Source organism: Lactuca serriola, chromosome 3, assembly GCF_051521515.1.
Source record: "Lactuca serriola cultivar US96UC23 chromosome 3, Lser_US96UC23_V15, whole genome shotgun sequence".
NCBI classification, from domain to species: domain Eukaryota; kingdom Viridiplantae; phylum Streptophyta; class Magnoliopsida; order Asterales; family Asteraceae; genus Lactuca; species Lactuca serriola.
Window position 1 is genome coordinate 133,853,846 of NC_136410.1, and position 19,849 is coordinate 133,873,694.

The window sequence follows — 19,849 nt, forward strand, 5'->3', positions numbered from 1 at the left end:
TGTTTGTTCCTTTGGCTGGAGTTGTCAATGCTATTCCCGCCTCCATTAGGGTTGTTTGCATTGATCTGTGCCATAGCAGCGGTTACTGCTGCCATTACAGCAGCTTGAAATGTAGCAGAGTCCATCTGCAGGAGTGGTGTCTCGCGGGCGCGCTTGTTATTCTTGCGGGATGGCATTTGCCTGCTGCACGTCGATAATTCAGATCGTAAGTAATGATCGTCATTGTTGGTTGTACTCTATAAATGTTGTATCTTGTTGTATAATTCTCACTGCTTCCATCTACATCCCTATGATGTATTTGCGGTAGTACATAATTACAGATTTGGCACGATCGTTACGTCTATCCTTAGAGTATATAGGTTGTTCCGGTTTCGAGATCCTTAAGTTTCTAGCGGTTTTGAGAGTTCGCTTGAGCATATAATTGAGTCTACGTAGTAATATGAAATAAAGGTATCACATAATTGTTCCGGTGGTAAGTACCATCTTAGTACGCGAAAGAGAGTCATGCCAAATAGTAGGGGAAAAAGAAAAGGCTGCTCCTAATTGTGGCAAGAAGTGTCTGGTGGTGGTGCTGATGAAGTGAATGCACCTCGGAGACAAGCTACTTGTTGTTCGGTGGCTTGTAATCGTACTTCCACACTAACAGTCTCGCTCGAGAGTCTCTATTCACCTCCTATGTTTGCCTCTCATCTTTCTCAATAGCAAACCACATTTGTTTGGTTCGGTTAGGGGGGGTATCCTGAGCTTGGCTATCCCTACCTCAGGTGCCCTGGACCATGACTGGGAGGGCCCGGTCAGCTGGTCCTCTGTGACCAAGATTTAAGAGAACTCAGTTCCTACTGTAGTGTGGTCGTATTCCCTACTGGTGACTCTATCTCCAAATATTGTGTGTCCGAGGGGCATGGGGTTACCGGGGCCCACACGATGTGTCAGTACTCTGGCTTTTTGATGTTATGGGATTCTACATCCGAGTCATCACCATCATTGCCCTCTGGCTCTTCCTTTTCGGGGTCCACTTATTGACTTGGCGGGTTCACCTGCGAGTTCTACTTCGTGTTCCTCCTGTGGTTCTTCCTCTGGGTCTAGCCATCCTACTATTCCTTGACTAGGGAGATAGGGTTTCCTGGCTAATGATACTCGTCCATAGCGTATGGCAAATAGGGCTATGAATACTAGAAGCAAGTAGCATACCAATTACTCCTATAGCTCTACGACTTTTGCATAGATTCAGTTGAGGTTCCCTTCTTGGAGATTAAGGGGTATAATTTTAGGTTCCTAGTTATCACGATTTCTTCACGACATGTGATGGTTGTACCTTGGAGAGAATGTAGTTGATCAGGCTACATCCGCTCCTTGATACAACTAAGAACAGTCCTGAATTAACCGAGATACTAGCATTATCTTGTTTGGTTCGGTGTTAGGTTCTCGTTCCTAATGCAAGCAAGGGTGTTTTATTTACTTGTTTTGTTCAGAGTTATGTTAGTCCCTCTTTTGGTTTATAGTTGCATATCAATGTGTGGCTAGACATGCTAGTTCACTATAAACAAAGCTCTGATACCAACCTGTCACACCCCCGAACCAGACGGCGGAAACGTCCGGGGGTTGTTGTGACTCAATTGAATACCATCACAATGAATATACATGAAACATAACATCATTCATCACCAACATTTGAATATTACAACTGATAGTGTTTACATTCATTACATTGTCTCAAAACATTACATTCCCAAAAGTAATTGTTCGATACTAATTAAACAACAACAGAACGTCATAGGGTACAATTCATCCTTCACTTTATCTGTTACCTGAGAATACAAGTATTTTGAAAAACGTCAACATATGAAATGTTGGTGAGTTCATAAGTAGTGTTTGAAATCCAATGTTTTGTATTGTTTGGAAACCACCAGAAAATCCGATATGTTCTGAAAATAGTATAGTAAAAAAGGTGTGAAGATCCATAAGTATGCTTGTTTGTTTTCTATAGATGTAAGCGTGCAATTTGTAAAACTTGTTATGTAGTTCATAGGGGTAATAGTTGAAAACCCTAGGAAAACCCGACGTTTTCCTAATATTTTGCTTTAAATTAGTTCACGTGTTGTTATTTCGTTACGACCGGGGTATTCGTTGAGCTCCGGAGGCATTGGGTGTACAGTGGGTTGTGAATTGTTGTAACATACGTTAATGAAAACGTCCAGTTGACAACCATACAAGCGATTAGGCGTCGCTCGCACTTATTCACATAACCCAACCCTCCCGGACCTGTGTAGTCCCACGACCGAAGGGAAAAGGAGAAGGTGCGAAACCCTCGGTATTTCCCTACGTCGTTCAAGACCATTGCGAATGCGAAGGGCCCGAAGCCCAACTCGCAATCGTGAGTTCCCGACTCTACTAGCAGTACCGAAGGACCCTAGGGGACCAGCAGCACGTTTGCCATTGAAAGTCCTTTTACACGAGGTTAAGTCGTATTGGACCCAACTACATGTAAGCAAGTATCCTTTGGGCCTAAAGATCATGTCATCGGGCTAGCTAGGCCAAACAAGCATGATTTGAAACTTTTGGGCCTAAGGAGGGTACGTCGACATATAGAGTAGTTCCACGAGTGTATAGAGTTCCGAGAGTTCCATGTGTGTATTGAGCGTCGTAGTGTTAGTAGTTTTGGATTTTCATTGGTTCGAGACCGAACCAATTCGTTTCACAACGATTTTTGGTATTGTAGTGTATTGTATTTCGTCGATAGTCGCGGTGCCATCATTTGATCAAATTGTATGTATTGAATTAGCCTTGAAAGTTTTCTGTTTTCAGCCCCTCATTGTTTGTAAAATTTACTTTTTCACCCCTTTAAGTAAATTAATTTCCGGTTTAGTCCTTAAACCATTTTTCTTGGCATTTTAACATCAAAACTTAATGAAATTGATATTTTTCAGCACCTTTTTAATTGAAAACAGTTTTAGACCCTGAAAATACAATTTTTCTCGGTTGTAGCCCTTTATTTCGAAATTTTACACTTTTGGCCCAAATTGGAAAATTTTTGCAACTTTGGTCCTTTCTAACTATGGAAAGCATTTTTGACCTTTGAAAAGTATTTAGGACACTAATAACCCACTGTTTTGCAGAAAAATAAGGTTCAGCCCCTCAAGTTTGGGAAATTTCGCATATTGGGCCCTATTGGGCCAAAAATGTCGTTTTTAGCCCATTAAACTTGAAAATTATGTTTTTAATCCTCCAAAAGAGTATATATTCAGAAAATACATTATGGGAACTGTTTTGAATCATCTCACCTATCAGAATTCGAAATATTTCATTTTGGGCCCTTTAACTTTATATTTTTAACATTTTATGTCCAAAAATTGAGTTTTTAGCCCAAAGAAGATGTTATTAAGCCATTTAGCTATTTTCCTTGAAACACTTTGTATGTAGAAATATATTTGATGCTAGTATCATTTAACATAAAGTATATCTCGATTTTTAGGGGTTTATGGCTAGATCCAACATCATAAACACACAAATACACATATATAAGCATAGAAATCATACAAGGCATACAAAACACATATAGATCTACACTTTCACTTGTATTCCCCTCCCACAAAACTTATAAAACAAAAAAATAGGGAGTATGAAGCTCACCTTGTTTGAAGGTTTCGGTTTTTGATGAAGATGTGAAGAGGTTTTCGGCCCTAGCAAGCTTCTTGAGGAGCTTTACAACTTAGATGGCTCTAAGATGTATGATTCACGAAATGGAAAGGGTTAAGAGGAGATTTTGAAGAAATCAAGAAGCTAAACCATGGATATAAGTAAAAACTTACCTAGGATGATGATTTTTGGTGGAGAATCCTCTTGAAAGCACACACCAACTCGAGATTTTTGATGGAGGAGGGAAGAGGTATTTGAGAGTGTTTAAGAGAGTTTTTGAATGAAAAATGAAGGTGGTGAGAGGGTTGGCCGAGAATATGGAGAGAGAAGGGAGAGAGAGATGGTGAGGTGACATGCTTGGAAGTATGGGGGTCCTTGCATGGATGTATGTTGGACATTATGGAGGTGGCACCTCCTAAGTCAACTCTCATTATATTTCCCTTTTTTTTTTGTCTTATTTGATCTTGGGCCGAGATTTTGGGCTAGGAGGAATGGGGGGTGAACTAGCTTGGCTCAATCCTTTCTTTGGTTCGAAATTATGAAGCCCATAAAGAAAATTTTCGGCCCATTGGGCCTTTAAGGTAGTTCTCGGCCCAATAGGTCCATGAGAAAGGTGTGGGTCATTCTAGGCCCATTAAAGCACAAAATACTATATCTTAATGAATGTGAGTTCAAATAAGGCCCAACTTAAGACTCTTAGCTTAAAAGAATTAAGTTAAGGGTTTATTGGTCCATTAGGTCCAATGAGAGAATCATAGTCCATAATGAACTTGAGTCGGGGTATCTAGCATTTCCAACCCTTATTTAGACATATGAGATGTATTTGAATGAGAGTGGAGCATGATATTCCTTTAGAGTAAAAGTTATTACACTAGGTGAATGATTGCATGAGAGTAGAATTTCCTAGCAAAAATGCTAGTTGTGACATGTAGGGCCTCAAGGAGGAGAGACAGAAGTGTGAGAGGATAGTGGGCCGAGTAGCTTCGTTTGGTTATGATAGTCGGGGGTTGTTGACCCTTCATGGGAGAGTGTGGGTACCATACTGGGGCGGAGTACGGAAGGTGTTGATGGACGAGGCTCATAAGTCTCGATTTTCTATCCACCCAGGGGCGACGAAGATGTATAGAGATCTTCGACCCGATTACTGGTGGCCCTGCATGAAGGGGGATGTTGCCTGGTATGTAGAGAGGTGTCTGACCTGCAGGAAGGTCAAGGCAGAACACCAGAGGCCTCACGACAACATGCAGCCGTTAGACATTCCCGTGTGGAAATGGGAGGACATCACCATGGATTTTATCACCAAGCTTCCCGGGACCGCACGTGGGGTAGATTCGATTTGGGTAATAGTGGATCGGTTGACGAAGCGTGCTCATTTCATACCGATCCAGGAGAGCATATCGGCGGAAAAGTTAGCCGATATCTATGTGCGGGAGGTAGTGGAACGTCATGGAGTGCCGGTATCAGTGGTGTCAGACCGGGATGTCCGTTTTACATCCAGATTCTGGAAGCGGTTTTACGACGAGATGGGTATTCGTCTCCATTTCAGCACCGCTTTCCACCCTCATACGGACGGGATGAGCGAGAGGACGATTCAGACTCTCGAGGACATGCTCCGGGCATGTGTCCTAGACTTCGGTAGCAGTTGGGTTACGTATCTTCCGTTAGCGGAATTTTTGTATAACAACAGTTATCATGCGAGCATTGATCGACCTCCCTTTTAGATGCTTTATGGGAGGAAGTGCAGGACCCCGATTTGTTGGAGCGATTGGGAGCACAGAGGTGGTGCTCAAGATGACCGAGTTGATTCAGCAGGTTCGTAGTAGACTGTAGACTGTGCAGAGTCGGCAGAAGAGCTACGCCGACAGGAGGCGTTCAGACTTGGAGTTCCGGGTGGGCGATATGGTCCTTCTGAAGGTTTCACCTTGGAAGGGTGTCATCAGGTTTCGGAAGAGGGGCAAGCTGGGCCCCAGGTTCATTGGTCCTTTCAGGGTTTTGGATCGAGTGGGTCAGGTTGCTTATCGGTTGGATCTTCCAGCAGAGCTTAGCCAGATCCACAACACTTTCCATGTGTCTCAGTTGAGGAAGTGTTTGGTGGATGAGTCAGCAGTTATTCCATTAGAAGATATTCAGGTTGATAGCAGCCTGAATTATATTGAGAGGCCGGTCGCAATTCTCGACCGGAAGACAAAGACCTTGAGGAACAAGGTAATTCAGTTAGTGAAGGTACAGTGGCAGCACCGGAAGGGGTTTGAGTGGACATGGGAGGTTGAGGAGGAGATGAGAGAGCACTACCCGGAGTTATTTGCAGATTCAGCCGTAGTAGACTTCGAGGACGAAGTCTGAGTTAAGTGGGGGAGAATTGTAACGACCCGTCTCCGGTATGTTGTTTCCATGTTATTTATTTAGAAGTTTTCAAGAGGGACTCGGTGAGTCTAAAGCCCGACTCGTCGAGTAGAGACGGGATTTCGAGCACGTGTAAGTCGGCGACTCGACGAGTCCATATTCGGGACTCGGGGAGTCCGCCTGCCAGGAAGAAACCCTAAATCCCCGGGTTTGCTCACTATTTAAGCAATGTTATGTGCCCCAAACTCGCCTCCTTCACCCTCAGAGAGCTTGTGAGAAACCCTAAACCATTCCTTGTATGATCTAAGTGTTTTTGTGTGGATTCTTGAAGGATTGAAGAAGAAAAAGAAGAAAGGACCAAAAAGAGGAAGTGTAGAGCAAAGATCCAAGGCCAAAGTCAGAGTTCATTGAGGTATGTCTTGGAATTATCCTGTTTTATGCTTAAAACCTCCATTAGAACACCTCTAAGGCTAGTTTAATGTATTTTCCAAGCTTTATAGTTGTATGGATGCCTTGTTGGGTCGAGATATCCCTAGATCTGTTCATTTAGGAGTGTTAGAGCTCTGATCTAGTGCCTTTTCGAAGTTTCTTTGCTTGAGAACCTTAGATCTAGCCTTTATTATGCTTTTTGAGCCTCTTAATCTTCATGGGTGCATATGGGCACGTAAAGATAGAACCTTTACGTGTTAATCGAGCTTAGGGAGCCCAGATCTATAAGTTTCATGCGTTGGATTCAAGCAGAATCGAGTTTAGAGTAGCTACATGCATGCGACTCGGCGAGTCAGAAGAACGACTCGGCGAGTCGAGTCGCGAGTCCCTGATTTTTCCCCCTATTTGAGTGATGCCGAGTGGGAACCAGTGAGTATTAGAGTGGACTTAGTGAGTTGGAGGTCAGACTCAATAATGGAGGGACTCGACGAGTTGTTCATACAACTCAGCGAGTCCAAGGAAATCTTCTTAGCTCAAGAACAACTCATCGAGTTGTTCATACGACTCGGCGAGTCGGATGCAGATAGCCTGAGTTCTAGATACGAAAGGGAACTCGTCGAGTTGATGCCATACTCGACGAGTAGCCGCGAGTAGGGTTGAGAAGTGAGAATAGAGACTCGGCGAGTTGGCGGCCCAACTCGGCGAGTCAGGTCAACTGTAGGTTGACTTTGACCGGGAGAGTTGACTTTGACCAGGGGTAAAAGAATCATTTTACCCCAATTCAGTTATTAGTATTTGACTGAGTGTGTTTATGGAATTGTAGCCGGGGAGATACCGGAGCAGCAGCAGATAGCTTCCAGAGCCATACACTCAGCAGCCAGTTCACGAGGTGAGTTTCCTTCCAGTAGGAACGGGTCTACGGCCACAATGCCGGCCCGTTTAGTTAGCAGTAGTTCCAGACTTCAGTTCGATGCAGTAGTTAGAGTGCTTGATGTCTTTGTGATTCAAGCATGTTTTGTGTTATGTGTTCCTGACATCAGTCCGATGCAGTATATGTGTTATGTTATGCTATGTTCAGACAGTTCCGGACTACGGTCCGATGCAGCTAGTTCCGGACTCCGGTCCGATGCAGGGGACAAGGTCCCAGTCAGTTCCGGACTTCGGTCCGATGCAGTCAGTTTCGGACTTCGGTCCGATGCAGTCAGTTTCGGACTTCGGTCCGATGCAGTCAGTTCCGGACTTCGGTCCGATGCAGCTAGTTCCGGACTTCGGTCCGATGCAGTGGGCAAGGCCCAGTATGTGCTTTATTTGTTATCGTGTGGTATGTGGTAGTTTGGGGGAGCTCACTAAGCTTCGTGCTTACAGTTTCAGTTTTGGTTTTAGGTACTTCCGCAAGTAAAGGGAAGAGCTCGGGATGATGGCATCGCACACACCATAGCTTCAGTTTTTGTCCTGGGAGTTGATTCAGTTTCTTAGATATGTTTTGATACAGTTGTGACACAGTTTTTCTCACAGTATTTTAGTATGGTTTTGAGATACGCAACGTATGGTTTTATTATGTGATACTCAGTTTTATGATCTTTGTTATATTAAAAATGAAATTTTCGGGTCGTATTTTTGGGATGTTTCAATTTTTTTTCCAGCGAATTTATAAAAAAAGATTTGTGATCTTTCAGTATTTTTTTATGCATTTTTATGATTTTTAGAGTTTTTTGGTATTTTTTAAAACTGCATAAATCAAAGGTTTTTGGTATTGGAACTTCAATTAGAGAGACTGAGAATTGGGCTAGCATTTTTGGGTGTGTAGCGGGTTCACTTCCTTTCAACTATCTTGGAATTCTGTTTGGAGCAAATATGAACTTGTGCAAAAACTGGAAACCAACCATCGATAAATTCCAATCCAAACTATCGACATGGAAATCAAAGGCGCTCTCATTCGGGGGTAGATTGACACTAATTACCTCGGTCCTAGGGAACCTTCCCACTTACTTCTTCTCTATGTTCAAAGCCCCGAGGGTTGTCACGGATAAACTTGATCAAATCAGACGGAGATTCTTATGGGGTGGGGACGTCAGCAAAAGAAAAATCCATTGGGTGTCTTGGGACAATGTTGTTGCTCCCAAATCTGAAGGCGGACTAGGAGTGGGAACTATTCGTACCTTGAATACTAGCTTGCTAGTAAAATGCTGGTGGCGACTAAAAACTGAGAAGAACTCACTTTGGGTTAAAATTGTTAAAGGTATTCATAATCTTCACAACAAGCCTCATGATTATCTTTCAAATCTGAAAACCAGAGGCGTATGGAATAACATTGCAGCATGCAAGAATGATCTCAAAAAAGTTGGTTTACACACTATGGATATTTTTCAATTAAACTTCAAATCCGGTGATAATTGACTTTTTCGGTATGACAAATGGTTAGGCCCAGTTACACTTGGAGAAAAATACCCATTTCTTTGTGAACTGGAATCCAGGAAGAAATGTTTGGTGTCTGACAGATATATTGAGAATCAGTTTGTAGCTCATTGGAAATCCAACGTGATTGAAAACAACGAAATAAGGAATATCAATAATCTCAAAAACGATTTATCAAGGGTGCATTTGGAACCGGGGGAAGATCAATGGGTTTGTGCATTAGATAATGGAAATCAATTCACAATAAGTTTACTAAGGAAAAAACTCGAACATTTACAATACCCTAATCTAGTTCTACCAACTTTTAAATGGAATAAGATATCTCCGATCAAAGTTAACTGTTTTATATGGAGAGCGATGCAAAGGAAGATCCCATCCGCAGTGGCTTTGAGATGCAAAGGGGTTGATATAGAAAATGATAATTGTGGCGCTTGTGTTGACGGATTGGAATACTCTGATCATATCCTGGTACAATGTCCATTCGCATGTGAAGTCCATAAGATTATCTTCAATTGGCGAGGCATACAACAGGAAGATTTCTCATCAGTTGGTGAATTAATCACTTTCGTAGAATATTGGGGTGGCAACCCAAGGAAGGTGATAGGATTCCTTAGCATTTGTCACGGCCTAATCTGGATACTGTGGAAACTTAGTAATGATCGGGTGTTTCATGGAGTATTTCATAGTCCCACTTATGGTGCAGGGGCAAGTAATTCATTGGTGTTCTTCTAGATAAAATGTAGGGGCAAAGAAGGAATCGATGATTGGGAAAACTGGAATGATTCTCCATTTATATTTTAAGTCTATTTCAATGTATCTCATTCCATGAATGTTTATATTTCGTCTCTATACTTTTGTTCCCTGCTAGTTACTTGCTAGTAGTGGTTCGTTTTTATTAATAGTATTCGTCGGTTCCAAAAAAAAAGCAGACCAACATAACCCATCAACAAATGGTGTACACACAAACATACCTATGCAACGACATTGTTTAATGTAGGGTTTTCGAAAAAGGGATTATAATCCACAATCTCTATTTTTCTCTATTGTCTCCATCTACTTTCTTTTATTCTTCTCATGCCACTACTTCCTCACTCAATTCCACCGGGTGCCCCATCGTTCCTTCTCTGCAAAAAAAATTGAAGAACATTGCCATTTGGATTCTTCTGATGATGTATTCGATGACGGAAAGGAATTTTGTCACACCCCAAAACCGGAACGACGGAAACGTTCTGGGGCGGAGGATGTCATGTACAGTATCACAACACAAAATAATAGTAAATAAGCACACAACATCATCCATTGCATTAATAATATGTGTTAATACAAGTGTGTTCTGTATAGTTTATAAGACACCAAAATATGAATCAAAATAAAAGATGAATCTTGAATGTGCTCCATCTTCTAAAAAGCTGGCCTCGGTACTTGTCTACTGATGACCTGAGAATACAAGTTATTTTGAAAGAGTTTATCAGCTTTAAAGCTGGTGAGTTCATAAGAATTTTAGTGTCATTGATTTTATGAAAATGTTTGTAAGTATTTGAATGTATAAGTTTGTAAAAGTTTGAAGTAAATGTTTGTATCACCTAGAAAATCATATATTTTCTACTAAAAGTAGCCTTCTTCCAAGGCATCAAATGTGTTGTATGTTTGTTTATTGTTAAAGTGAGTATTCCTCCCAAATGTGACTATCATTACTAAAATATAGTTTTTACATTACCGTTTATGTGAGAAGATCACAAGGTGAATGCAATGGGAAAATAATGAAGTACCATAGTATTGTATTATAGCAACTACTACTGTACTGACTATCTTTAACCGTTTGTTAATTAAGGTATAATGTGATATAATTGTAACCATACTTAATCGACCTAGTAAAACACGACACTCAAAGATGTCGAAAAGGTATGACATTCATCACCTGAAGACCTGCAGGTCCCACTGTAGTTAGCAGCAAGGTGTAGGATGGCTAGCCTAGTATAGATCTATACACGAATTCACGCTCTCCCTTCAGAAGACTCTGGTTACAAAACGAGCCATGGCAGAGATGCCATGCCCCGAAGAAGTGGCTCACATTTATGTTATTGTATGTATGTATTGTATGTACTAGTGTAGTGTATGTTCTATCTGTCTAGTATGTTGTATGTTCTCTCTGATTCTCATCATAGTATGTTCATTTGTATAGTATATAGTATGTATTGTTTCTCATTAAAGTATTCTCTTTATAGTATGTATTTACTCATGTATGAACTTACTCTTTGTATGTTTCATTGAACTAGAAGATAGTAAGTAGTATACTTCTAAACTATACCTATTATAGTCTACTAGAAATGTTGTTTTAATGACTTAGTAAGTTTATACACCTTTGCTATCCAAAGGTGTTGGAACTGAGGTAAAAGCTTTTATGTCTCATACATATATACATAATATATAACTAAGAATCAAACGACACTCGGACAAACAACAGGGTACTCTAAGTCCACAACCAAACAAGGAACATGAAATAGAGCGTGTTATCAGTCCTAAGTCCTTCAAACCTTAGTTATATAACTATATGTGCAATAGACATGGTTTTGACAATCTATAAGTTTGAAGAATTAGAAGCAGAGATTTGGCAACTAAGAACAAGTTTTATAAAGATTTTAACATGTAAAAGAGTTTGATAGTTATTAATCACATGTGATTGATATAATAACTATAATGATTTAACTTGTATTCCCTCCATAAAAGAATTTAAAAAAAACATTAAGATGTTGATTAAGGGGTATGAACTCACCTGTAGTGAGTGGTTTGGACGAACGATTGGTATAGGGAGCTAAGTGCCAAGTGAAGACTTGAGCACACAAACGGATCCTATTAACCATATAATGACATTTATATGAATACAATTAGTGCCTATAACAACTAATTATTGAATTGGAACCACGTTAGGGACTAGTAAACACTTATATTGAAGTGTTACAACCATGTATGATTGTATATAAGGGGTATATGGCTATACAAGGGAGTGTATGGTCAAAATACACAACATTTGTGTGTGTGCGGCCTGGGTGTGTGGCCCCAATGGGTGTGCGCTCCCTATGAAATGTGCCAAAACGTATTTTAAGGCTTTAGCACTCATCTAGGAAGGTTTCTTACTTCATGCTTTAGCCTTATATGGAGTTCATTGCCATTTTTGGACCTAAAAAGAGTGTGTATGGCTGTACATGGTGTGTGCGGCCGTACGCATGGTGTGTGCAACCGTACACACTTGAAGATCATAAGAAATGGCGTTTTTCATGCATAATTTCTAGGTTCATTAGCTTATATCAAGCTATTGCAAGTGTATACTCGATTTAGAGGCTTAGAAGTGTAGTTAAGGTCCAAAAAGTTTAGTAGGTGTTCTTGGTGTTTTTGAAGATCTAACACCAAATAGGTGTTTTCATGGATCAAATCAAAGGGGAAGGCTAGTTAAGGTCATGTATTAGAAAATCAAAGGATGAATCACTTACTTAATTAAATATTGGAGTGAAAAGTTGGATGATACTTGAGAGGATTTCGAGTTCTAGCCATGAAGAAGTGAGAAAGTGTTCAAAAATGACTAAGGGTCATATATATAGGTGGGAGTGTGTAGCTGGAATGGGTGTACGGCCACACACTCATGTGTGCAGCCGGAAACTCCACATGTTGGAGTGTTTGGCCCGAATTCTCTTTCTACGACTCGAGTTAACCCGTTTCTACGGTCCTACCTTGATTGTACTAGGTTTAGAACACGTGAATAGACCCTAAATAGTTCTAAAAGATAGCCAAACGAGTCTAAATTTGATTGAATTGATCTATTGTACATGATTGAAATTTCGGGTTGTCACATCATCCCCCCGTTAGAGAGAATTTCGTCCCGAAATTAGAGTTTAATCGATTAAGTAGTTACAAATAACTAAGCGAAAAGATGAGGATATTTCAGTTTCATTTGATCCTTGCGCTCCCAAGTGAATTCAGGTCCTCGCTTGGCGTTCCAGCGAACCTTCACTATCAGGATACAAATTTGCTTCGTTTGCTTGACCTCTCGGTCCATGATCTCTACAGGTTCTTCCACGAAGTTGAGGCTCTCGTTGATCTCGATCTCGTCAAGTAGGATTACAAGAGTCTCGTCGGACAGACACTTTTTCAAGTTCGAGACATGGAAAGTAGAATGTACGTTACTGAGTTCACAAGGTAGATTGAGTTTGTAAGTTACAGGGACGATTCTAGCGAGAATCTTGAAAGGGCCTACGTATCTTGTACTTAGATTTCCACGCTTTCCAAAGTGTATCAAGCCCTTCCAGGGTGAGAGTTTCAAAGAACTCGGTCTCCCACCTAGAATTCCAATGGTTTCCTTCTTTTGTCTGCGTAGCTTTTCTATCGGTCTCTAGAGGCTTTCAATCGTTCGCGAATATGAACGATCTTCTCTGTCGTTTCCTGAATGATATCTGGACCTGTGAGAGTGCTTTCAAGAACTTGTCCTTTAGCTAATTGGGTGTCACCTACCTCAGCCCAGCACATAGGGGATCTACACTTCCGCCCATAGAGGGCTTTGAATGGAGCAGCCTTTATGCTTGCGTGATAACTGTTGTTGTAGGAAAATTCGACAAGGGGTAAGTGAGTATCCCATGCCTTACCCAAGTCGATCACACATGCTCACAACATATCCTCGAAGGTTTGGATCGTTCTCTCACTTTGTCCGTCAGTCTGTGGATGGTAGGCTATAATCATGTCTAGCCTCGTTCCCAGGGAATTTTGTAGCGACTGCCAGAACCTCGAAGTGAATCTACTATCTCTATTAGAGATAATGGATATAGGAACACCATGTAGTCGTATGATTTCCCGAATGTAGGTCCTTGTGAGGTTTTCCATCTTGTTAGCCTTGTTGATGGACAGGAAGTGTGCGGATTTGGTCAATCTGTCGACGATGACCCAAATGGTATCAAGTCCACCCGTTGTCTTGGGCAACTTGGTTATGAAGTCCATCGTGATTCGCTCCCACTTCCATTTCGGTATCTCCGGTTGCTTTATTAAACCTGAGGGTTTCTGGTATTCGACCTTAACCTTGGCGCAAGTAAGGCATTTACTTACGAAGGTAGCAATCTCTGCTTTCATGTTAGGCCACGAGTATAACTTTTTAAGATCCAGATACATCTTATCTAAACCTGGGTGGACGGAATATCGAGTGTTGTGCGCCTTGTTTATAACCAAGTCTCTGAAGCCACTGTGTTTCGGTGTTCAGATTCGGTCCATGAAATATAAAGCTCCGCCACCCTTGACTTCCAAGTTCTTATCCATCCCTCTTAGGGTTTCACCCGCCACATTTTCAAGTCTCAAGGCTTCAAGCTGAGCCTCCTTAATTTATGTGGACAAGTGTGAATGGATAGTCATAGTCAACGATTTGACTCTACGACCAGAGTATTCTTTCCGAATTAGGGCATCAGCTACTACGTTGGCCTTGCCGGGATAATAAAGAATTTCGCATTCGTAGTCATTGAGTAGTTAGACCCACTGTCGTTGTCTCATATTGAGCTCCTTCTGGTCGAATATATGTTGTAAGCTTTTGTGGTCTGTAAAGATAGTGCTCTTTGTACCGTACAGGTAGTGTCTCCAGATCTTCAGAGCAAACACCACAGCTCCTAACTCAAGATCATGTGTGGTATAGTTTACCTCGTTTGTCTTTAGATGTCTTGAGGCATAGGCAATGACCTTACCTCATTGCATCAGAACACAGCAGAGCCCTTGATTGGATGCATCGCAGTAGACCACAAAGTCTTCTATTCCTTCTGGGAGGGATAGTATCGGTGCGGTGCATAAGGCTCGTTTCAGCGTATGGAATGCTTTCTCTTGCTTCTCTTCCCAGTCAAAGGTCATGCCCTTCCGGGTCAAAGTCTTAAGAGGTTTCGTAATTCGAGAGAAGTTCTGAATGAACCTACGATAGTAACCAGCAAGGCCTAGAAATTGGTGAATTTATGTAGGTGTCTTCAGTGCTGACCAGTTCTTAATGGCCTTGATTTTGGACGGGTCCATGTGGATTCCCTCTTTGCTAACCACGTGACCTAAGAATTCGACTCTTCGGATCCAAAATACTCATTTAGAGAACTTCACGTAGATCCTCTCTAACCGTAGTGTTTCTAAGATCAGTCGCATGTGCTTACTATGCTCATCCTCACTACGAGAGTAGAGAAGTATGTCATCTATGAAGACAATGACGAACTGATCCAAGTAAGGACGACATACCCTATTCATTAAGTCCACGAATACTGCAGGCGCAATGGTCAATCCGAATGGCATCACTACGAACTCGTAATGTCCATAACGAGTTAGGAAGGCTGTCTTCGGAACATCCTCCTTTAACACTCGCAAATGGTGATACCCGAATCTCAAATCAATTTGTGAAAAGTAATTTTCCCCTTGTAGTTGGTCAAATAAGTCGTCTATGCGAGGCAGAGGGTAACGATTTTCAACCGTTAGCTTGTTGAGTTATCTGTAGTCAATACACATACGGAACGATCCGTCTTTCTTCTTCACGAATAAGACCGGTGCTCCCCATGGTGAGAAGCTTGGTCTAATAAAGCCCTTGTTGAGCAGTTCGTTAAGTTGACTGGATAGTTCCTGCATCTCAGCTGGTACTAGACGATAGGGCGATTTGGCTACTGGGGGTAGCTCCTGGAACTAAATCGATTATGAACTCGACTTATCGTTGCGGAGGTAATCCTGGTAGTTCCTTTGGAAAGATGTCGGGAAAGTCGCATATTACTAGGATGTTCTTCAGGTCTTTGGTTTCTTGGCTCGTATCAACAACGTGTGCAAGGAATGCATGATATTCATTATGTAAGTACTTCTGAGCTTGAATACTTGAAATGATACGAAGGCTCGTGTCGGGTTTGTCGCCGTAGATAATAAGAGTTTTGTTAGACGGAAAATTAAGGCGAACAACTTTTTCATAACACATGATGTCGGCACGATGTAGACTCAACCAATCCATGCCGATAATGATGTCGAAACTTTTAATTGAGATCGGCATGAGGTTGATTGGAAACAAATGGCTATCTAGAGTTAGATTACATCCTATGTATATACCACTAGTGCTCTCAGTTTTCCCGTTATCCATTTCTACGGTGAACGATTCTTCAAGTGAGTGCGGTTATTGTTTAAGTAAGTGAGCAAATTTCTGGTTCACGAAACTCCTCTCCGCCGCACTATTAAATAGTATGCATGCATAAGAGTTTTCAAGGAGAAACGTACTAGTCACCACTATAGGGTCAGCAACTGCTTCCTTGTGGCCTATAGCCAAAACCCTTCCCATTCCACCAACATTCCCTGCCTTAGGGAAGTCTCTTTTGTAGTGGCCCACCTCGCCACATCCATAGCAAGACTGACCCACACCAGCACTAGGGATTTGGTTGATTGGCCTTGCCAGAGCACTGCAGAATCGGACAGTGTGTCCCTTTTTATTGTAGTTAGAGCATTGCAATTCCGGGCATGGTCCCATATGTATTGATGACAGGGTACGGACCCCATGGTCAATGAGTCGTTGTGCCAATCGCTTGGCACTATCGTCGGTAGCGGGGTTTGAAGCTAGAACATTCCCTTGAAATGGAGGCACCAGTCCCCATATGTACCTCTCTGTTTTCTCCCCCTCTGTGGGAACCATGTTGGGACATACGGCCACCAGCTCGCTGAATCTGACGGTATAGGAAACTATGTCGGAGCCCTTCATGGTTAGGCTCCATAGTTCTTGTTCTAATTTCTGGATTTCGCCCTGCGGGTAGTATTCTTCAATCATGAGGTCCTTCAGAGTTTCCCAGCCCATATCGCTTGCCCCTATTAGAGTTAGTGACTTGACATGGCTATTCCACCATGTTAGGGCTTTTTCCTCGAAGGTGCAAGAAGCAAATTTGACCTTGCTCCCTGCTGGGCAGGAGCAGATCTCGAAGATCGACTCCGTCTTTTCGAACCATTGCGAGAGGGCAATGAATCCGCCAGTCCCTTTAAAGGACTTTGGCTTGCAATTGGTGAAGTCCTTGTAGGAGCACTCTCTCCAGCGCACGGGGATTTCACCTTGAGTAGAATGAACAGGCGTTCCACCTCCACTGGCACTTGTAGAGTGATATTGAGCCATGGTTGTTACCACAACCGCAGCTACTACAACGTTTAGAGATGTCGTATCGATTAATGGAGGAGGTGGTGGAGTTGCTTCAACGATCGGAGGATTACGCCTTGTTGATTTGTGAGGAGGAATCTTTCAACTATCAGTTTAACAGATGAACATAATGGTAAGAATTCAATTGTAAGTATAATGAGAGTGATTTATGGACTAAATCGCCATAGCCCAAATGTTAGGATAAGTGTATTATTGAGATAGAGAAATAATATTAGAGTAGGGAAACACAAGAGTAGAGACTGTCCATTAGACAACTATCAATATTACTAGTATTAATGATGTAAACGAGTTCGGGAAAAATGACCTGATAGTAGGTCTTACATCAAACCATATAAGGAAAATGTTGACAGCTTAGAAGTCTAGATAAAGTACTCGAAAGATAGGAATATTTTACAGACAAGTGCTTCATAGAGCACAGATAAGAAAAGTTATTCTTTATATCAAAAGAAAATATGTACTAGACATCTTTTACCAGCGACAGGTTTTCCTCGGGTGAACCCTCAAGCTTGCCAGTTGACGTTCCATGTCAAGGAGGTGTCGTTCATAAACTCTTTAGCGTATCCGGAGTTCTATGACTTCAGCCCGAGTCGCAGCAAGCTCTTGATGTAGGGCCTCGTGGTCTCTCCTAGACCTTTCACGAGCATCTTCAAGATGAATGGTGCGGATGGTATGCATTCTTGCATTGGCATCAACCTCCGTGATGCGATGGAGAGTTGTCTTACCCTAGATTTCGTTTCGGGCGACTCTGCGGAATAGGATTGGCGAGACCCTGTCTGCTGAGCCTCCATCGCTCAGGTCGTAAAAGCTTTGGTCTCTATTGAATGGCATGGGCTGATTCTGCTCTTGGCTCCATGTTTCCAAGCTTTCCACCCATGGAGGCGTCGGGCCTTGAAAAGCCGGACGAGGGTTAGGATTTGGAACAGGAGCCATAGGAGGTAGGTTATTGACTTCAGGCTCGGAGTCAGAACCATCCGAAAAGCCTTCTGCGAGGTGATCATCCAAAGGGATTGGGTGATCATCTTCTGGCTCCTCTTCAAGACATCCTACATTGCCTTGATTTTGAAAGTATGGGTCGCCAGGAGGATGGAATCCAGCCATGATATCTACGCGAGAAAAGGGATATAAGAATCTTATATAAATAGACATACTACTTAAGATAATTATAAGATGATCCTTACCAATTACTTCAATACTTGAATAGTGTATACGAGTTATATGAAATCAAAACAGGATAGACCTTCGAATAAGTGACCCTAACTCCAAATCCACAACTAAACAAGGAACAGAAAGTAAAGCAAAGATCACAGATTCTCACTCTATGACACCTTAATCTCATATAACCTTAGTGTATCCACTTAGAAACTATTGACCTACTTAGTAAAGACCTTTTTAGTTCTCAAATAAGTAACTATAGTAACACAAAATACTCCTATAGTATTTTAAGTTTATGTTTTGTTCTAATGTTATCATTGTAGTAGTGTTGGTAAGTTTTTAGACTTGTTGCCATATCACAACCATTCTCAGGAATATGCTAATCACTTCGCGGACCAACATAGTTGATCAGGCTATGTCACTCCCAGAACTGACCATACATCCCCAAGCCTACTTGTGATATTCAACAATCGTAATACTTTTGCTGTCCTAGTGACATTGATTTTAGTATGAATGCAGCTATGTATACTTGGTTAAATATTTTATTATTTAAAATTATAAACTCTTGGTTAGAGTATTTTAATCCCATTGTGGTTATAGTTTGTATATCTTTTATGGGTTGATATACTTAGTTCACTATAAACAATGCTCTGATACCAATCTGTCACACCCCAAAAGCGGAACGACGGAAACGTTCTGGGGCGGAGGACGTCATGTACAGTATCACAACACAGAATAACAGTAAATAAGCAAACAACATCATCCATTGCATTAATAGTATGTGTTAATACAAGTGTGTTCTGTATAGTTTATAAGACACCAAAATATGAATCAAAATAAAAGATGAGTCTTGAATGTGCTCCATCTTCTCAAAAGTTGGCCTCGGTACTTGTCTACTGATGACCTGAAAATACAAGTTATTTTGAAAGAGTTTATCAGCTTTAAAGCTGGTGAGTTCATAAGCATTTTAGTGTCATTGATTGTATGAAAATGTTCGTAAGTGTTTGAATGTATAAGTTTGTAAAAGTTTGAAGTAAATGTTTGTATCACCTAGAAAATCATATATTTTCTACTAAAAGTAGCCTTCTTCCAAGGCATAAAATGTGCTGTATGTTTGTTTATTGTAAAAGTGAGTATTCCTCCCAAATATGACTATCATTACTAAAATATAGTTTTTACATTACCGTTTATGTGAGAAGATCACAAGGTGAATGCGATGGGAAAATAATTAAGTACTTTAGTATTGTATTATAGCAACTACTGCTGTACTGACTACCTTTAACCGTTTGTTAATTATGGTATAATGTGATATAATTGTAACCATACTTAATCGACCTAGTAAAACACGACACTCGAAGACGTCGAAAAGGTATGACATTCATCACCCGAAGACCTGCAGGTCCCACTGTAGCTAGCAGCAAGGTGTAGGACGGTTGTAACACCGAAATTTTCAAAACAAATTTTTGATTTAAAATAGTTTATCTCTTTAACACTACATGACTCTTTTGTTCAATCAATTAATAAACCAGGATCTTCCAAACAAACTCTTCCTCTGGTGTGTACAATCGAGCCGGTGCCGTCCCGTGATCCTGAGAAAACCTCAAACATATAACACAAAACACTGTAAGCACGAAGCTTAGTGAGTTCCCCAAAATACCATACATATCACATACCAGCCACTCGAGGCTATAACTCTGCGGGCCCTTGAGC